Genomic DNA, 7,466 nt, shown 5'->3' on the forward strand with positions numbered 1-7,466 from the left:
GGTCTTCTTTCATCATCCAACTCGAATTCTTCTGCGAGAAAAGATGTTTGAATCATGCCGTATTCTCTGGAGACGAAGTTAATCACGTGAGCGTCTAGTGGTGGTGGTGGTGGTGTTACTTTTTGTGGAAGATCTTCAGGATCCTGGATTTTGGATTACTTCCTTCCCAAGAGTTCTTTAAAGTGACCCTTGCTCAGGAGGTATCCAATTTCCCTCCTCAAGCCAATGCACTCATCTGCCATGTGGCCAAAATCTTCGTGAAAGGCACACCACTTAGACTTGTCTTTGAAGGTGGTCGTCTTCTCATTCTTTCGGGGTCACCTTACTTTTCCCCCCAGATCCTTCATGGCACAAATTAAGCCATGAGTATCCACGGAGAAACAATAGTCGGAGATGCAGGGATAGTCTTCATCATCATCCCCCTCTTCAACTGCTCGTACGTTCTGGTTGTTGAACTTGTTGTACGGCTTTGAGTTATTGTTCCTGTATGAGGATCCTTTATTCTTATCAGGGAATTCTTGTTTTGTCTGAGCCCCCAATCTTTCTTGGATCCTTTTGTCATCTTCCAGCCGTATAAACCTTAGTGCTCTGTTCCTTACTTCATCTAGAGACCTGCAAGGAGTCATCACAAGATCATCATAAAAGGGGGAGCCCCTTTGAAGTCCCATCTTAAAGGCTTCAACAGCAGTAGCCATGTCAAGATTAGGGATTTCTAGAGCTTCCCTGCCGAACCTTGTAACAAAATCCCTAAGGTATTCATCACTAGGTTGGATAACGCGGTATAAATCACTAGTCAACTTCTCAAATTTCCTACTACAGGAAAATTGACTATTGAACAAGTTAACTAGATGTGAAAAAGAAGTAACTGAAAAGGGAGGAAGACTTAGCAGCCATTTTAATGCAGATCCTGTCAGTGTGGATCCAAAGCCTTTGCACAAGCAAGCTTCCTTGAGTTTTTCAGGTATGGGTTGATCTCCATCCTTTCTCTGTATTGTGCCACATGTTCTTCAGGATCAGTAGTTCCATCATAAGTCTTCATGTTGGGGGTCTGGAACCGCTTCGGGATTTCAGCATCACAGATAGGTGGAGCAAATCTGGATAGCTTGTGGATTCCCTCAGATATCTCGGGGAGTGGTCATATCATCCCGGGATAACTGGATATCATATCCTTGAGCTTCTGTAGCTCCTTGGCCATAGCTTGTTTGATGTCTGCATCCTACATGGAACCACGGTTAGCATCTAAGGTTAATGGATCATACAAACTACCTCTTTGTTGGGCGTAGGTTGGCATCTTAGATGAGTATCTGGGATAATAGGAATCTACGATAGGAGTTGGTCCTCCAGAGGCTATGGTCTGCATGGGGATTATATCTCCTTCATGGACTTCGGAGGATCGTTGATGTTGGACTCCTAAGGATCCTTGATTCGGGAAGAAGGATCCTTGAGGTTGGGTACTGTAGGATCCTTGAAGATACACTCCAGAGGATCCTGGTGGAAGGATGGGTGATCCTTATCGATAATACGAGGATCCTTGAGTTAGCTGACCAATGGATCCTTGTTGGAGGTTAGATAACCTCGGATGATCTAATGAGAATCCTTGAGCCTGTTGACCCATGGGCCCCTGTTGAAGGATAGATGATCCTGGCTGAAATAGTGAGGATCCTTGAGCTTGTTGACCCATAGACCCTTGTTGAAGGATAGATGATCCTAGCTGAAATAGCGAGGATCCTTGAGCCTGTTGACCCATGGGCCCTTGTTGAAGGATAGATGATCCTTGTGAGAACTGAGCCATGGATTCTGGACTGGTGAAATCCAGCATCCTATGCATCAGAGGGGTGTGATCCTCCGCTGGCCTCTTGTTCTTCTTGAGATCTTCTATCTCACAAAGGATCCTCTAGTTGGTCTTATTCTGCTGCCCCATGTATGCTTTAACCTGTGAAAACATAGATGAAACATCACTGTTAGTATTAGCCACCGGCATAGCGGCAGCGGTTTTCGAGCTCTGGAAGACTGGTAGTTGCGTCTTGCTCCCAGCAGCAGCAGTTCGTTGTGCTCCCATGATTGGCGGATGCATTGGTGGCAAAGTCCTTGATGAGAGAGGAACCGAAGATGGCATAGTTGATGTAGCATAGGTTGATTGAGAGGCCATTGATAATGATATGGGTATGAAAAATTCGAAAATCGATAGGGGTAATATGGACTATAGCACCAATTTCCCCACGGTGGGCGCCAAATTGTTTTGGACAAAAATCACTCAAGGATAATGTATCCAAATTCATTTAGTGAGGATTAGTGCTATGATGATGAAAACAAGTATGTATCGATTGCAAATACAAACACACGGATTTGTTATGGGAAAAGCCCTTGATCTGGTTCGGATCGCCGGCACAAAAACCCCGAGTGATGACAATTGTCTATCACCACTTTATTAATATAAAAATGAGGATACAAGGTTTGGAGGATATGATCAGTGTTACAACGAAAGCTGTGTGTGTGTGTATGCTGCTGAATTCGTAGTGAGTAAGGTGTGTTGTTGTGTGTTTTCCTAGCTGATCATAGCCTCTATTTATACATCAAAGATAATAACTCAATGGAGTTATGAATAATAAAGACTATTAGCTAATAATCCTTAAAAATCCGCCATTGCCTTCAACATAATCGTAACTGCCACTTTGACCACGTGCTCCATCACTCAGGCTGCGAAATAGGGAGTAGACTAGGTCTTGGAGCCGTTACACTTGATAAATATCAACCTTCATATAAGAAACCACCGTTAATAGCACCAAATACCGAGGTTCCATGATCCTGACATAACTCTGGAACTCTTTAGAAAGATAATTGATCCAGACACGTCAATATCTTCTTGACTGCAAGTTAGTGGATAGACTGAGTCTTCTAACCGTTATATATACTAAATATAAGACTACACATGAGAACAACCATTAATTAGTAATAAGTACTGAGGATCCTTGATCCTGATACGATCTGGAATACATGCTAAGGATAACTGATCCAAAACATATGCCAGGATAACATATCCACAGTGTCAAATTTCTATGCACTAACACATCGTTGTAAATATATTTTTTCCTTCCTTGTAATTTGAATTTCTTTGTAATCCCTTTTGATCAGTAATAAGAAGTCTTTGTTGTCCGGTACACTCTGTTTATTCTTTATAATATAAGTGTTTGTAGGATCTTCTTTGTTTGTCAATAAAGGATTACATAACAATACATGTCATAACTGACTGAAATAAAATTTCCATAGATGAGGCATAATCCGAATTACAAAAGATGAAATTACATATCTTGTGAATATCTAATTAGGCACGCAAGCCAAAAAGAATAATATACTATATGTAACACTTCTTCAATTGGGCCCCATTCCAATATCTAGGGATCCCTGTCCCGTCCAACTTTTCTAACTTGTAGTCACCTTTAAATAACACTTTTTTTTAACTCTATAAGGTCCTTCCCAAGTCGGGGCCAACTTGCCAGGAGGCTCTTGCCCGAAGGCTTCATTGTTGCGGAAGACAAAAGCTCCCGCATCGAACTCGCATTTGTGGGCCCGCGAGTTATAATATTTTTGCAACTAGCGTTTCTAATTGTGCTCGCGGATCGATACCAGTTCTCTACTATCCTCGAGGAGGTCAAGATTCATCCGGAGTTCGTGATCATTGTCATCGATCAGCAAAAACTCTTGCGGATGGAATCCCAATCTCGGCCGGAATCATGGCCTCTGTGCCGTAGGTTAGACTAAAGGGGGTCTCAGAATTACTGGAACTCTTTTGGGTGTGGAAGGCCCAGAGTACATGGGGCAATTCGTCAACCCAACCCGTCTGTTTAGTCCCTAACCTTTCTTTGATTCCTTCCTTGAAGGTTCGATTGGTTTTCTCAACCTGACCATTCACTTTCGGATGGGCTACATATGTGAAGATTTGAGAAATGTGTAGCTCTTTCAACCATTCTTGTAGCCCATTGTCCGCGAACTGAGTTCCGTTATCGCTAACGAGTTCCAGCGGAAGACCAAACCGGCAAATTATGAATTCCCACAGGAATTTCTTTAACACTTGCTGCTGTTATGGAAGAAACCGGTTTGGCTTCCACCCACTTCGTGAAGTAGTTGATGGCTACTATTAAGAATTTGACACGTCCCGGGGCTTCAGGGAAAGGTCTCATTATGTTGATAGCCCATTTCTGGAACGGCCAAGCTGAAGTGATTGGAACGAGCTCGTTTTTTGGTCGTCCCGGGCCTTCATGAACTTCTCTGATTAAATAGTTCGCGTCCTCGGAGTCCACACATCGAAGTAGTGGTCCGAGGAAGGAACTTCGGTATAAAACACCGTCATGAATCTGATAGTTCAAGGCTTTGTGTTTTATCTTTCGGGCCGCGGCTTTTCCTTCTGGGAGGGCTCCTAACAACAAGTATGCTATGATAGGTGTCATCCAGGATTCCACTCTAGTTTGAATCACCAAAACTTGATGTTGCAGAATAGACGGGCGGTCCAGTATTTCAATGCGGATGTCTTTAGCAAAGTGTTCGAAATTCGTTGAAGCCAGTTTGCTAAGAGCATCTGCTGATTTGTTCTCGCTTCTTTTTATGTGAATCACTTTGCATGAGGAGAACTGAAGCATCAAATCTTTCGCCTGTGACACATATAAAGCCATTATGTCATTCTTTGCTTCATATGTGCCATTGATCTGTCCCGCAATCAACATGGAATCCACGAGGGCTTCCAAATGTTTTACCCCAAGATTTTTGGCTATCCGTAAGCCTGCCAGGAAAGCCTCATACTATGCCTCGTTGTTAGTTTTCTTGAAGTCTAACTTTATGGCGTATGTAAACTCGTGGCCTTCGGGATTGACTAGCCCGAGGCCTGTGCCAGATCCCTCACTTCTTGAAGCCTCGTCCGTGAACAATGACCTAATTTGTCCTTGCTCCGGAGGTGCTTGGGGTTGCTGCTCAATCAAACATTTTTTCTTTTTGTGTTGCGGGACTTCAGTGACGAAGTCCGCTAACACCTGCCCCTTAATTACTGGCCTAGGTTTGTATTCTATCGCATGTTCACCTAGCTCGATGGCCCACTTTGCCAATCGCCCAGACAATTCCGGCTTACTGAGGACGTTCTTGAGTTTGTATCCGGTTAAAACGTTGATGGGATGCCCCTGAAAGTACATGCGGAGTCGTCAAGCAGCATAGGCCAGTGCTAAGACAAGTTTTTCTAGCATTGAATACCTTGTTTCCGGGTCTGACAATGTTCTACTGACGTAGTAAATCGGTGTTTGAACGTTTTTTCTATCCGTCAGGAGGACAGCCTCGATAGCAATGTCTGATGCTAACAAGTACATCGTTAAAGGTTCCCCCGCATAAGGTGCTGTTAACGTGGGCAGTTCCATCAAATATTTTTTAACCTCCGAGAAAGCTTGTTCCGCTTCCGCGGTCCATCTGAATGGTGCTTTCTTGAGGCAATTTCTTAGTGTTGAGACAAAAGGATAAGATTTGGCTGCATGATTCGCCAAAAAACGATTCAAAGCAACCAAACGACCATTGAGCGTCTGAACTTCCTTGAGGGAGGAAGGAGAGGGCATGCGGGCTACAACTTGGACTTTATCCGAATTAGCTTTGAAGCCCGCACCCGTGACAATTACTCCAAGGAATTTCCCTTCCTCCATCCCGAACTAACATTTAGCTGGATTCACCTTCATGTTGATACTTTTCAAGGTTTCGAACGTCTCTTCGATGTCCATCAACATTTGGTCTTCCACAACACTCTTGATAACAAGGTCGTCCATATAAACTTCCAAATTTCGACCGATTTACTTTTAAATGCTATGTCCATTAATCGTTGATATGTGTGCCCCGCATTCTTTAGTCCGAAATGCATCATTTTATAGCAAAAAGTGCCTTGATCGGTATGAAATGTTGTTTTATCCTCATCACCCGCAGCCATGCGAATCTGATGATAGCACTTGTAGGCATCCGGGAAGCATTTGAATTTGAACGGTGCCACAGCATCAACCTTGAGATCTATTACAGGTAATGAATAATAGTCCTTGGGACACGCCTTGTTTAAATCCTTGAAATCTATACACATCCGCCACGTCCCGTTGCTTTTGCGGACGATTACCGGATTGGCGACCCAGGTCTGATATTGAATTGGACGAATAATTCCAGCCTGTAAGAGGTCTTGAACTTGCTCATTCATTGCTTTTGTTTGCTCCGGACCCATCTTACGTTGTTTCTGAACTATTGGTGTAAACATTGGGTTTACCCTCAGTTTGTGCTTCGCAATACTCCGCGGGACACCAGTCATGTCTGCAGGTTGCCATTCGAAGACATCGACGTTCTTTGATAACAACTGTTTCACTCTTCCTCGTCGGACTCTCGCCTCTTTCCCCCGATCTTTCATCCGCCCTGGATCATATGGACATTCAGGTCCTTGACTTGCTTTTTGGACATGCCCTGGTTGTCCCGCACGGGAGCTTTACCAGTCCCGGGTTTTCCATCTTTCACCAGGTGTCCAAGTTTTCCGGATTTCCCAGCCGCCTCAATTTCGCTTTTCAAAGCATTACATTCGTTCGTGTTGTGACCGATGTCATTATGAAACGAACAATGTTTTTTGGTATCGAGGAATGATCTCCTCGTGAGTGGCTGTGTTTTCCGAAAATTCACATTCTCTGTGGCGAGAATTTCTGCAGGAGTCTTTGAAAGAGGAGTCCACTTGTTAGGACCTCGATTCGAGGGTCCTGCTTTGTTCTTGTTGCCAATGAGAAATCTTGCATCGAATGGCTTTGATGCTTCCGTATTTGGCTGAAGTCTTGACCAAATTGGCCCCTTTTCCTGTTTATTGGGTCGTGGAGTTTGAAACTCAACCTTGAATTTTTGTTTTGAATTGTTGTTCCCCAATATTTTTTCAGTGTTGGCAAATAACTTCACCGCAGTCATAAGATCGTCCCATTCCTTTGGCATTCCATCCCTACCAGTGAATGTGCGGATCAATTCATCACACTTGACATTCTTGCGGAAGGCACCGCGAAGCATGTCCTTGCTGATCCCACCAATGTTCAAACTTTCGTCATTGAACCTGGTAATAAAATCTTCTATGGATTCGTTATCACGGCGGATGACATCCGGAATTTATGACTGGTCACGCGTGTGCTTTTTCTGCTGGCTGAATTGTTGTGAGAACTTCTTCACCAGATCGTCCCAGCTAGAGATTTGACCGTCAGGTAACTTTTCGAACCATTCCCTCGCTGCCCCTGTTAATGTCAATGCAAACATGTGACACCAATAGGGGAGCGTCCATCCGCTCACACTACCTACCGCCACGAAGTTCTAGAGATGATCACTTGGATCAGTCATGCCATTGTATTTACCCACCGATGTAGGTATATTAGCATTTACAGGAAAAGGTGCTTTCGCAATGCAAGCTATAAATTTCGACTTCTCGGCAAAGGCTTCCGGAC

This window comes from Bidens hawaiensis, unplaced genomic scaffold, assembly GCF_021521415.1.
Source record: "Bidens hawaiensis isolate Kalapana, Puna unplaced genomic scaffold, B.hawaiensis_p1.1 tig00021644_1, whole genome shotgun sequence".
NCBI lineage: Eukaryota > Viridiplantae > Streptophyta > Magnoliopsida > Asterales > Asteraceae > Bidens > Bidens hawaiensis.